Below are 14,134 nucleotides of genomic sequence, written 5' to 3' on the forward strand. Positions count from 1 at the left end.
CACAGTCTTTTGCCCATATCTTTGGAAATATCATAGCTAGGACAATTTGGCTGGCGCCATTGGATTCGTGAGACGTTTTCCGATTTTTCTAGGGGTCCGGGAATTTCCTAAAGTCGATTTTTTCGTTTTGCGCGATTTCCTCGGCTCCTGGGTCTCCTAGAGCAAAACGGGCCCGGATTTGGGATCACACCGTTTGTCGCCCATATCTTTGGAAATATCATAGCTAGGACAATTTGGCTGGCGCCACTGGATTCGTGAGACGATTTCCGATTTTTCTAGGGGGCCGGGAATTTTCTAAAGTCGATTTTTTCGTTTTTCGCGTTTTTCTCCGCTCCTGGGCCTCCTAGAGCAAAACGGGCCCGGATTTGGGATCACACCGTTTTTCGCCCATATCTTTGGAAATATCATAGCTAGGACAATTTGGCTGGCGCCATTGGATTCGTGAGACGATTTCCGCTTTTTCTAGGGGTCCGGGAATGGTCCACAGTCGATTTTTTCGTTTTTTGCGTTTTGCTCGGCGCCTAGGCCTCCTAGGGCATAACGGGCCCGGATTTGGGATCACACCGTTTGTCGCCCATATCTTTGGAAATATCATAGCTAGGACAATGTGGCTGGCGCCATTGGATTCGTGAGACGATTTCCGATTTTTCTAGGGGGCCGGGAATTTTCTAAAGTCGATTTTTTCGTTTTTCGCATTTTTCTGGGCTCCTGGGCCTCCTAGAGCAAAACGGGCCCGCATTTGGGATCACACCGTTTTTCACCCATATCTTTAGAAATATCATAGCTAGGACAATTTGGCTGGCGCCATCTGATTCGTGAGACGATTTCCGCTTTTTCTAGGGGTCCGGGAATGGTCCACAGTCGATTTTTTCGTTTTTTGCGTTTTGCTCGGCTCCTGGGCCTCCTAGAGCAAAACGGGCTCGGATTTGGGATCACACCGTTATTCGCCCATATCTTTGGAAATATCATAGCTAGGACAATTTGGCTGGCGCCATTGGATTCGTGAGACGATTTCCGATTTTTCTAGGGGGCTGGGAATTTTCTAAAGTCGATTTTTTCGTTTTTCGGGTTTTTCTCGGGTCCTGGGCCTCCTAGAGCAAAACGGGCCCGAATTTGGGATCACACAGTCTTTTGCCCATATCTTTGGAAATATCATAGCTAGGACAATTTGGCTGGCGCCATTGGATTCGTGAGACGTTTTCCGATTTTTCTAGGGGTCCGGGAATTTCCTAAAGTCGATTTTTTCGTTTTGCGCGATTTCCTCGGCTCCTGGGTCTCCTAGAGCAAAACGGGCCCGGATTTGGCATCACACCGTTTTTCGCCCATATCTTTGGAAATATCATAGCTAGGACAATTTGGCTGGCGCCACTGGATTCGTGAGACGATTTCCGATTTTTCTAGGGGGCCGGGAATTTTCTAAAGTCGATTTTTTCGTTTTTCGCGTTTTTCTCCGCTCCTGGGCCTCCTAGAGCAAAACGGGCCCGGATTTGGGATCACACCGTTTTTCGCCCATATCTTTGGAAATATCATAGCTAGGACAATTTGGCTGGCGCCATTGGATTCGTGAGACGATTTCCGCTTTTTCTAGGGGTCCGGGAATGGTCCACAGTCGATTTTTTCGTTTTTTGCGTTTTGCTCGGCGCCTAGGCCTCCTAGGGCATAACGGGCCCGGATTTGGGATCACACCGTTTGTCGCCCATATCTTTGGAAATATCATAGCTAGGACAATGTGGCTGGCGCCATTGGATTCGTGAGACGATTTCCGATTTTTCTAGGGGGCCGGGAATTTTCTAAAGTCGATTTTTTCGTTTTTCGCGTTTTTCTGGGCTCCTGGGCCTCCTAGAGCAAAACGGGCCCGCATTTGGGATCACACCGTTTTTCACCCATATCTTTAGAAATATCATAGCTAGGACAATTTGGCTGGCGCCATTGGATTCGTGAGACGATTTCCGCTTTTTCTAGGGGTCCGGGAATGGTCCACAGTCGATTTTTTTGTTTTTTGCGTTTTCCTCGGCTCCAGGGCCTCCTAGAGCAAAACGGGCCCGGATTTGGACTCAGACCGTTATTCGCCCATATCTGTGGAAATATCATAGCTAGGACAATTTGGCTGGCGCCATTGGATTCGTGAGACGATTTCCGATTTTTCTAGGGGTCCGGGAATTTTCTAAAGTCGATTTTTTCGTTTTTCGCGATTTCCTCGGCTCCTGGGTCTCCTAGAGCAAAACGGGCCCGGATTTGGCATCACACCGTTTTGCGCCCATATCTTTGGAAATATCATAGCTAGGACAATTTGGCTGGCGCCATTGGATTCGTGAGACGATTTCCGATTTTTCTAGGGGGCCGGGAATTTTCTAAAGTCGATTTTTTCGTTTTTCGCGTTTTTCTCCGCTCCTGGGCCTCCTAGAGCAAAACGGGCCCGGATTTGGGATCACACCGTTTTTCGCCCATATCTTTGGAAATATCATAGCTAGGACAATTTGGCTGGCGCCATTGGATTCGTGAGACGATTTCCGCTTTTTCTAGGGGTCCGGAAATGGTCCACAGTCGATTTTTTCGTTTTTTGCGTTTTGCTCGGCGCCTGGGCAGTAGTAAGTGGGCACGATTGGCGAATTTTCTTCCAGGAATCGCCCCCCTTCCCCCTTTTTCCAGACGTGCCCGAACACGTTTTCCCCATTGTCCTTTGAGGAGGACGTCGCCGCTCTAGGGCCCCCTGGGGTGAGGGTCCCCAAAGGAATGTTTTTGTTTGACAGGAAGTGGGTGTTGGGGGGGGGTGGTAACGGTCACGTGATCCAAACGGGAGGGTGGGTGGAAAATGGGTGGTAAGGGTCACGTGATCCGAACGGGAGAGTGGGTGCAAAATGGGTGGTAAGGGTCACGTGATTCAAAAGGGCGGGAGTGGGGGGGGGGGAAAGTGGATGGCGTGGGAAATGTGGGTATATATGGGGAAAATGAAATAAATATGTAATACATAATTTATTGAGTATATAAATCATTTATTCAGAAATTATAACTTGTATGAGGGGTGGTACATAATATTAGGGATTTAAAAAATAGTAGTAATCAAAATTATTGTTATTATTATTATTATTAAATTAATGCAAATGGAATATATTTTTTTTTAAAGACCGCTGGTTACAATGCAAACTACCTTTACCAGACAAGTTCTGAAAAGGCTTACTTAAATTTCTACGATTACAATTGCGTTTTTGAATAATTTTGTTGAACATTTTCATAACAATGCGATCGTTACGTTTTGTGTCTGAAGTAAATAGTTTATGAAAGGACTGTAAAGACCGATCATTGAACAACCAGTGAAGCACAACAATGCAGTACTGCCCACAAACATCAGACGATATATCTTGGAGTCTCTTCTGGCTCCATTCATAAACATTGCAATTTCGCTTAAGGCGCTGAGAGATTCTTGTATCGAAGGGTGGCATTCCGAAGCTGTCGAAATAGATTCCTCGCCTATTTGAACCGAGGTAAACGGCAACCCAGTGACTTCCTGCCTGATTGTGGTTGTCGGTGTTGATGATGATAGCACAGGGCCGGGGCCATGTCCAGGGGACACGGTCGGCAGGGTAGACACCTCCAATGCATGCATCTGTATGCGGTAATATCTCCAGGAGCTCAAGGGTATTCATAGAACGTCGGTAATCCGGGAAATGAGCGTTGGTCTCGTTCAGCAGGTTGAATGCAACTAATGCAATCTTATGCTGCGCTCCCATTAAGTAGCCCTCCATTTTCATCCACTGTAGTCGACAATAACCTGCCTTGTGGAATCAATTTCTAGCAAATTGTCATATTCGGCGTACAATAGACAATTTACATTCTGCTCTGTTGCTCTATTGAAGCGAACTTCAATGCGAATACTTCCACTTTTCACCAGATTCCAATGGCCAGCGGAACTTGCAGATAAATCAGGAGTCAGATCGAACGCGAACAAGCAAAATCCATCAGAATAGGCCGGACGAGAGATGCTATTTCCATGGTCGCTGAAATGTGTTCCAGTACCAGCAAATAGGGTGTTGAATGCCTCCACATCTAGGCAGGCACCAGAGGTGAAACTTGGCTGCAGAGGTTTTGTAGGTACTTGGCGTCCATCGACATTCAGGCATAAAAAGTTTATCCCAAAATTTTGAAAGTTGAAGGGGTTCTTCTTTCTCGATCCGTTGAAACTGACATTGTCAACAAATCCCAGTATGATTCTTTTAGGTAGTTGACCCAAAATGGCATTGTCTATTGTCTCTCCCATAATTCCATTATGGAGAACAGGAGATTTGACCTCAACCCGTGTCAAAGGATATTTCGCAGTTGTCTTTGCAAGCGTTTTAGCATGAGCTATTAAAATTCCAGGGCTGAGTTTGACACGACGAACAATCAAGGAGGCTTCTACTATACGCAGCTTATAATTCAGGGCACTATCGTCCATAAGGCAAAAGTCGTCCTTTGCACGGATAAGACGAACGCGTAGCTCTACGCCATTCATCAAAAACTTATCTTGATTGAACACGTCACAATGTAAATGTCCCAGTAGATCAAAGGCTTTTCCACCTTTAGTAAAGGCCTGACGTGCGGCTAACCCATTGTTGTTTCTCGCATCACCCGCCGCTACAGCAGTAGAATCCATTGCACCATAACTATCCGTAGCCCAAAGAGACATTCCAAGATGGGAGGACTTGGCATCTGTTCCATAGTTTAGCAATGTTTCAATGTATGCTCTATAGGCGTACAGATTATTCGGAGGCGTCACAACTTTTTGGTTGAAATATACATCCACTTGATTAAACATTGAATGTAAAAAATTATTCACAGGATCAACAGAGTCCTGGAGTACAGCAGAGCCATCGGGTTTCAGGATTCTGGCGCGAACTTTGATCATGGTATGTGCCAAATCAATATATTCTTCTCCATGGCCTGGTACGATGAATTCAATTGGGGCATCGTCCGACAGCGTAGATACAGGATTGTAATAAACAAAGTGAGAATTTTCAATACTTGTTTGGGTAGGTGGTATGGTAAATAGGTCCAGCTCCGACTTCACACACTCAGAAGAGTGCGAATGTAGAAACGACATGATAATTAGTTGAAAATATCGTACAAATCACGAGTCTTCCGCTTTGATTTATGTCTCGTTACTTTTTTCACTTTCTTGCTTTTTTTGTTTGCAACGGGTCTCTTCTTTTTATTCTTCCGAGTTTTGGATGTCTTGGCAGATCCGCGGCCAGTGAGCTTATGAGAGGCGAGGCGTTTACGCTTCCTCTTATATCCTGAACCACGCATCATGGTCTCAATTTTGTCCTGGGCCCTCCTTTTCAATTTCAATCCAGACTCGGCTAATCGGTCTTCCAGCGCCACATTTAAAGGCTTGCCATTTGTCACTACATCCCCAACAACGTTAATACCCGCATTGAGAGCTTCTTTACCGACAGCTCTGGCTGCGCTTCCCAGATAGTGCAGAATGCGCCGAAAAAGACCCCCAAGGAAAGCACCAATTCCATGTCCTCTTTGATAAGGACTTCCAACGAATACCTTTCCAAAATCACTATATCGATCCACTGCTCCTCCACCAGCTTGGTTTGCGTAATATGTAATGTAGGAACTCATTTTTTAGTCAATCAATCCTCTTGAAATGAAGTGTCACGTTCAAAGGACCATACTCGAATGGAATCATATCACCCTGATTGCATCTTATATCTATTTCAATTGTGCGAAATGAATACCTCATCAATGGAATATAATGAGGAGTGGAAAACGTAGTACAGTGTATGGACCCATAGGTATACGTAGAAACGCTGAATGGTACCACTCGTAACAGAGATGACTGCACGTCACCTGTTACGGAGGGTACACAAATATCGCTGTCGATGAACAAATTCGCAGGCAAGCCTCTGGCCAAACTTGCTGGTAAAGATCCTTCACAACAGGGCCTGGCGCTTGTGAGGTTGTGCACACGTCTCTCGAACCCCAACATATCGGCTACTTTATCGGAAAAGTCTATTGCATGAACTGTGCTAGTGCAGTTTCTGGTGTTGCAGTGTTTTACAATTTTCACAAAACCTTGTTGAGTCAAATATTCAAATCGGATATGAGCACTCAAAGGCGGAAAAGTATTCATGAACCCCACTAAATCTGTTATATCTTTGAAAACTGCAGTAGGTAGAAAAAATGTTTGTAGTGCGTTTACCTTACTCTTATTGGGGATTGGATTACTAACGAAATGATTGAAGCATCTTTTCGATCACGTATATGTAAAAAATTGCAAGGAAATTGTATTTCACTCAGACCCACTACCCATTCTCCTTCCAGTTCAACTTGTTTTGGAAGCAAGGTTGTGAATTTCGATGCTGTATTATCAGGATGATAGCTCATGCTGCTGTTGCTGGGAAGCACCATATAAAATTCGTTTCTCTTCATTTTTTCCCAATTGCATGCAGTTCTGCAGCAGGTATCCAAGAATCAAACTTATCAGGATATCCTTCCCAATGAACAAGAACCTGCTTATTTTTTCCTTTTCCCTTGGAGCGTATGACACGTTCCACTATGAACTCGTCCTCGTCCGTTGGTTTATTGACTAGCACCAATTCTGGTTCGTAGAAAAATCCCTCAATTGGTTCGTCAGCAAAATCCATCAACTCGTATATCGGCAATGATTGCTTAAAAACAGCTTTCGTTATTTTGAATATTTCTTTACTCCAATTAGTTTCATATCCTTTCTCAAAGGTGCCCTTCGTTCGACTGATGCGTACATAGTCGCCAACTTTATATTTAAAGGATTCTTTACGTGGTGTCTCCGTCTTGAATCGACTTTGTATATTACGCCATACGTATGGTGCATTATCCATCGTCACAGCCGCAGGCGCCATCTTTATTGAAGAATGTCGCGCGTTGTTGTAAGACTCGACAATTTGTTTCAAAACATCTGTATACTTATATGTTCGACTATGTGTAAAGTAGCGCCACATACGTTCCTTCAATGTCCGATTGAAGCGCTCCACAACTGCAGCTTTTATGTCGGGATTACGTGCAACACGAAATTTTATTTTCTTATCAGACAGAAATTTTTGGACACTGCTGGCCATAAATTCTTTTCCCTTGTCCGTTTGTATAGAAACAGGAACGCGACCTCCATTCGTATCCATTATACGCTTGAAAGCTTCAAGAACCTGTGATGCTGATTTGCCTTTCAATGGTTCTACCCAGGCAAACTTACTCAAGACATCAATAACTACAAGCAAATATGAAATCCCATCATTATATGTTTTTAATGATCTCAATTCAACTAGGTCTGCCTCCCACACATCATCAATGTTGGTTACTGTATAATGAAGACGTGGAAATTTACGCTTAATGGGTTTATGAAGAGTATAAGTGTTCTGAGCATTAAGCCAATTTTTTATTTCACTTTCAGGTATTTCTTTCTTATGTTTTGACAAAATATTTCGAGCCCCTGTGTATGCCTCAGGCTCTGGAAGGTTAAAATATGTCCTCGAGAGTTTTTCATTGTTCAAAACGGAAGCCATGATGTAACTTTGTCGGTTTTCGCAGTGTAGGGAGAACTAAGCCGGGGTTTGTTCGAGTTTTTACGGGGGCGATAAACAGGAGGAGTGCGTGATCTATAGCTTTTCCTTCTTCTACCTTCGTCTACGGAACTCTCGTCCTCTGAAATTTCAGGTTCTCTTCGATTCCTAATGTCTGGCAATGCTGGTGGAGGCTGATGAAACTTGGGATTACCCAGAAACTCCCGAGGGGTGTTCAGGCTTTGGAGATAAACGGCAAAATGCTCCCATCCTTTAGCTGAATATGTTTTCCGTGCTCTGACAACATCTTGTATGAGATCCACAATATTGACACCAGGAAATGTCTGTCCATCCAAAGTCACTTGTCCTTTTGAATTCCATTTGAGTCTGTTAGCAGTATCAATGGCGTCAATGTATTCTAGTATACCAGCGGCTTTTCGCTGATATACTTTAGGTACAGTAGCAACAATAGCTTTTGGGTCGTATCATTCAGTGGTTTCAGTTTCGACGTGGGCCTCCGTTTCTAACGGCGGCGTTTTATTTTGTTCGGTATAAAACAAATATCGCCTCAGAACGTCGTTATACAGCTTCCATTTTTCATGTTCGTCTCTCGGGCTTTTCGAATTTAAAATTTCCAATAGCTGGGTATCTAATCTACTTGTAACAGTGCCTGGATTTTGGGCTGATGGCTGAATTTCTTTAGCCAATTCAGCTAAAACATGGTGAGCATCCACATGTGAAGAATTTTTTTTTAGACGTTCCACACTGTCCTCTGGTACAAGAATCATTTTACGTGCATGTTCCATCCTTATACAATGGCTGAGATAAGTGCGCTTATCAGAGGCCCCAATAGCATCGGTAAAATTGAACCACCTTTCTGATTAATGATTTTTTTCTTGCTATTTAAACTTTGTTTTTTATCGGCGAGTTTTCTCAATAGTTTTTTATGTTTGCACAGTTTTGATTTCTCGCAATTTTTCAAAGGAATATTCCCGTGTAACAAATTTAAAGCACACTCGCAAATGCAGCGAATTAAATCTTTATTAGCGTGTTATATTATTACTCGGCGTAGCCTGGGTGGTGCGTAGATGAGTGCGTGTAATAAGGCTGTATTTTTTTCTCCCAGCGACTTGCGAACAGAGCCGCTTTCAGAACGACTTCTCGTTGCCATCACACATGAACGACTGGTACACTCCGTGATGCCTTTCCTTTTATATTGCGATCCTTCCGCGGAATATAAACATAATGATGGGGATCACTGGGGAATACATTGGTACGAAACCTACAGTTTTCAGGAGTCGATTGTTTCAAATCTAGCAACAAATAGCCATGAGCTGCCGAAGTTGCATCAAAATAGGCTTCTTGCAGAAATTTTGGATCTTCTGGATATATTTGACGAGCCAAATGGACAATTTGTGCACGATCTCTGGGATTTTTAAATACGACGATGTAATTTGTATTCAATGAAATGTCTCTCTGTCCTTTTCCTTGGTGGAATAAATTTTGAGATAGAAACATTACACTGAGATTTTTATGATGGCTTCCTTTTGTAAATAAATCAACTATTGCACCATTCGAAGATTCCCGCATCAAATCGTCCACGACAACCAATTTTGGCTTATTATCATCAAAATATCCAGATCTTGGTAGGCCTTCACGAAATTCGACAAAATTATTATCATAATCCGAATATCCATTCTGCCACTCAGCGTAATAAAAGATCACTTTTTCAATTTGTGTATCACACATTTGCTTAATTTCCTTCAAAAACCTTTTAACAAAAAATTTTTTTCCACAACCCGTGGGACCACAAATCATTGCAGTAAAGGGATGTTTCCACCTCGTGTCCATATTGCCTTCTGATTAATCATGCCTAAAATCTCATCATTTTATACAATTTTACGATATCCGAAAATAGGGATTTGAAAATGCTAGAGAGGGGCGTGACGTAATGCACCTGTATTGGGGTCAAGTGGGCTTGCCTATGGCTAGGGCAAGGACAATGCGCGTAGGCGGGGGGCAGGTAAAAAAGGTGAAGAAGCGCAGTAGCCCCCCTGTGGTGCCAACAGTAAAACCCCTGACTTTTCCCAATATAGTCCGAATTTTCTCGCACTAACTGCAGTCGTCCAAGGGACATTCACAATGTCGGGCCCAAACGATTTAGCGGGGCCCAGTGACCCGTCCGAAGAAAATACTACACCTCCACAGGGAGATTTTGATTGGATAAATAATTTTGATCTTGAGTTATTCGGTGATTTTGCCATTGAAAATAATTTTGATGGAGATTTATTCGAAAATTTTAATTCTGAGCTCTTTGATATTCAATGTGGTGGTGGTGAAAATGTTGTGAGTGGCCCTAGGGCTTTGGAAGCTGTTGAAGAGTTTAATCTAGATTTACTAGATCAACAGAATGGTAAGTATCTAGCTTCATACCTTTTTATAATACCGAGAAAAAATTTTAGGCATATTTTTTTATTGAAAAATACTAAACCCAATTTCAGATCAACAAAATGGCCGCGAAGAAGAGATTGAAAATCAATTGCCGGCCTTAAGGACAATACGACGATCACGCCAGAGACTTCCACGTTTCAAACTCGACACACATGTGATGGAGTTTGCAATCAACCCTTTACCTGAAAGTCGTGACCCTGCCGACTGGGTTGAAGAAGCTTTTCGTGATGTTTATAATAAAATTATTGAGGCTGGAGGACGTGGTATGAATCGAATGTGTCTTACATTCAATTTTGCAAATATGCAAAGAGACAACGCCTGGATAAGTCCACGTGCGATCAAAGGATATGAGTTTCAAAATCTATGGAATCTTGTCAGCTCTATCGCGCAGAGCGCAAACGGTTTCGGATGTGCCGATAAGTTTTGGATCAAACTTCACGTGGCTGAAGCCCCGGTAGGTCAAGGTTTCCTTGAAAACGCCATGAAAAGAGGGCTTAGTAGAAAATGTATCCTTCAGATTTCGAATGAAGATGGCTTGTGTCTAGCCCGATCACTTGTGGTGGCCAAAGCACATGCAGAAAAATTAAAAACCAGAGTGGATAAGGGCAAGGTCCACGAGGTATGGCAGGCAATCCGGCAATGCAAGGAAAAAATGCAACGTAAGGAGGCCGAAAGACTAACTCGAAGAGCAGGAGTCATTGCTCCTGACGAAGGCTGTGGTCTACAGGAAGTTGCTCAATATCAGCGATACTTGGCTGAAGAAGGATGCCTTATCAAGGTCTATTCCCTCATGAGAAACGGAAAAGATCACCCTGTGCTCTACGATGGTACACCTGAATTGATTAGCAGAAAGATGGCCGTCCGATATACCTTACCGATTGTGTATTATCCTGAAGAGAACCACTATGAGCCAATCCAAAATTTACCTTCATTCTTTGGCGTGAAGTATTATTGCGAGCATTGTAACAAACCTTACACTACGCAAGGACATGTTTGTGATAGGACTTGTGATAGGTGTTTGAAGAATCCTCCGTGTGACTCTACGATTGCTGATAAAATAGTGTGTGACGATTGTAATCGAGAGTTTCACGGGCAATTGTGCTTCGATCAACATAAGAAACCAGGATCTTTCAGCGGAAATAACCCCACCGTCTGTGACTATATAAAATTGTGTGGCCAATGTAATACGAAAATTGATCATCGCAAAACTCAGAATCATGTGTGCCATAAATATTATTGCAACGTATGTCAAAAGGACGAAGATATTTCTCATCTCTGCTATATGCCCACCTTAAAAAGCAAGAAAAAATTGACTTTGAAGCGTGTGGCGTTTGTTTTCTACGACTTTGAAACCAGACAGGATGAGCTTCCGCAAGGAACTACAGATGTCAACGTACACATTCCTAATCTTTGCGTTGCCCAAACTGTGTGTGATCGTTGTGCAGATATGACCGACGATGACATTGTGAACGCCAACGATAATCACGGAAATCCGTGTGGCGTGTGTAAACATCGGGAAAATGTTTTCGATGGTGAGGATCCTGTGCGAGGATTTGTTGATTACATCACGTCGATGGGTAAGACGTATAAAAAAGTAGTTTGTATTGCACATAACGCGAAAGGCTATGATTCACAATTCGTTTTGAGAGACGTCATGAAACGCATTAACAGTCAAATTAAAGCGATAATTAACGGAACAAACATTATCTTGATGGATTTTGGGGATAATAAATTTATAGACAGTTTAAATTATTTTCACATGGCTCTTGCAAGTTTACCGAAAGCTTTTGGATTGGGGAATATAGCGAAAGGCTATTTTCCACATTTTTTCAATACAAAAGACAATCAAAACTACGTAGGGCCTATACCTGATAGAAAATATTATGGTGCTGACACTATGGGAGTACAAGATCGTGAAAAATTCTTATCCTGGTATAATGATCGTGTCGAAGAAAATGATGAATTCGATTTTCGTAAAGAAATTCTTCATTATTGCAGGCTTGATGTTACAATTTTGAGACGAGCCTGTGTTGAATTTCGAAAACTGATTATGAATGCTGGAAATGTCTGTCCTTTTACAGAGTGTGTAACGATTGCTTCTACATGCATGCGTATTTTTCAAACAAATTTCTTAAAAGACAAGCAGATAGGCATTATACCTCAGGGAGGATATCGGTTAGGGAAAGTGCAGTCGAAAATCGCAATTGAATGGCTCTTGTGGCGCGAACATTGCGAGAATCATCGAATAATACATGCCGGACGAACTCGTGAGCACAGAACAACATCAGGCCTGCGTCTAGATGGTTTTTGGGAGGATACCGCGAATAATAATAAGAAATATGCATATCAGTTCCACGGATGTTATTGGCACGGATGCCCACGGTGTTTCAAATTCAATAGAGATAAAGAGTTAAGTCACAAGGATACACTAGAGAGTCGATATGAGAGAACAGGGGCTATTACACGGGAATTGCGACACTCGGGTTATGAAGTCGTTGAAATGTGGGAATGCGATTTTATTCGTCAAAAAAAGATAGACCATGCGCTGGCGAATTTTGTAGAAAACGTTGATCAGCAGATGGTTATAGCCCTGGATCCACGCGATGCATTTTTCGGGGGACGAACAGGAAATACCGTAACACATTATGATGTAAAAGATATGAAAAAATTCGCTATGTTGACGTTTGTTCGTTATACCCATACGTTTTAAAGACAGGGATTTTCCCGATTGGACATCCCACTGTCCACGTGGGGCGTGATTGTCAGCCTATATGCCCTAATAATAATATTTCGCGGATAGAAGGTCTTGTGAAATGTCGCGTTTTACCCCCTCGTCAATTATTTCACCCTGTTTTACCAGTAAAAGCTCATGGAAAGTTACTGTTCCCTCTCTGTCGATCATGCTGCGATGATCTTGTACAAGACAATTGCCCTCATGATGATCCCGCTGATCGCGAATTTTTGGGGACTTGGGTCGCTCCAGAACTTCGTAAAGCCGTAGAAATGGGGTATAAAATATTAGAAATCAGTGAGCTTTGGGAGTATAAGAGAACTACGCGTTATAATCCTGTGACGCGAACAGGCGGATTATTTGCCGAATACATTAACACTTTTTTGAAAATAAAACAAGAGGCTTCGGATTGGCCTGCTGAGTGTGTAGATGATGAATCAAAGAATAGATATATTGCTGAATATGAGGCGCGAGAAGGTATAAAACTTGACAAGGATAAAATTCAAAAGAATGCCGGATTAAGAGCGGTAGCAAAACTTTGTTTAAACTGTCTCTGGGGTAAATTTGGGGAGAGGGAAAACTTGACAAAAAAAGCTATTATTCGAACACACGAGGAATTTGCAAATATAATGTTTAATCCTGAAATTGAAGTAACAGGACTTGTTCCTGTCGATAACGATACTCTCTTCATGTCCTGGAAACATTTAAACGAAGCCGCGGAAATGTCCACTAAGGCTAATGTTGTTATTGCGGCTTATACAACCGCTCACGCGCGTCTAAAGTTATATTCTTATCTAGAAAAACAACAAGAACGTGTTTTATATTATGATACAAATTCGGTAATTTACGTCAGCGATGGATCAAATGAGTTACCGCTAGGGAATTTTCTAGGGGATTTCACCGACGAAGTAGAGGGCTACGGAGAAGGAAGTTTCATTACTTCTTTTGTCTCTGGGGGGCCTAAATTTTACACTTATCGCGTAAAAAAACCGGACGGCAGTATCGCGGAAGTTAGTAAAATAAAAGGGGTTAGACTGAATTATGAATCGCGTAAACAAATTCATTACGACTCGATTCGCGCGCTCGTTGTCGATAAAGCAGATCCCTACCAGATCGACTATCATGGTATCCGTCGGACAGTGTATCATGACGTCATCACGAAACCTGAGAGTAAGATCGTACGTGCGACAGGCCCAAAACGGCGGCTTGATGGTTTTGCGACTCTGCCCTATGGTTTCAAAAAACCGCGACTGAACCGCTGCTAGTTGGCGCGCACTGTTTTTTAAAAATTAAGTATTTTATGCATTTAGATTGATTGTTGTAGTTTTGTATAATATTGTTATGCACGAAAAACGTTTGTAGGCCTACATTATTTAATAATTAATTAAACAATTTAATGAGTAGGGGCTATTCCTCCACTCGCTTAATATTT

The sequence above is a fragment of the Diachasmimorpha longicaudata genome, chromosome 8, assembly GCF_034640455.1.
Source record: "Diachasmimorpha longicaudata isolate KC_UGA_2023 chromosome 8, iyDiaLong2, whole genome shotgun sequence".
Lineage (NCBI taxonomy): Eukaryota > Metazoa > Arthropoda > Insecta > Hymenoptera > Braconidae > Diachasmimorpha > Diachasmimorpha longicaudata.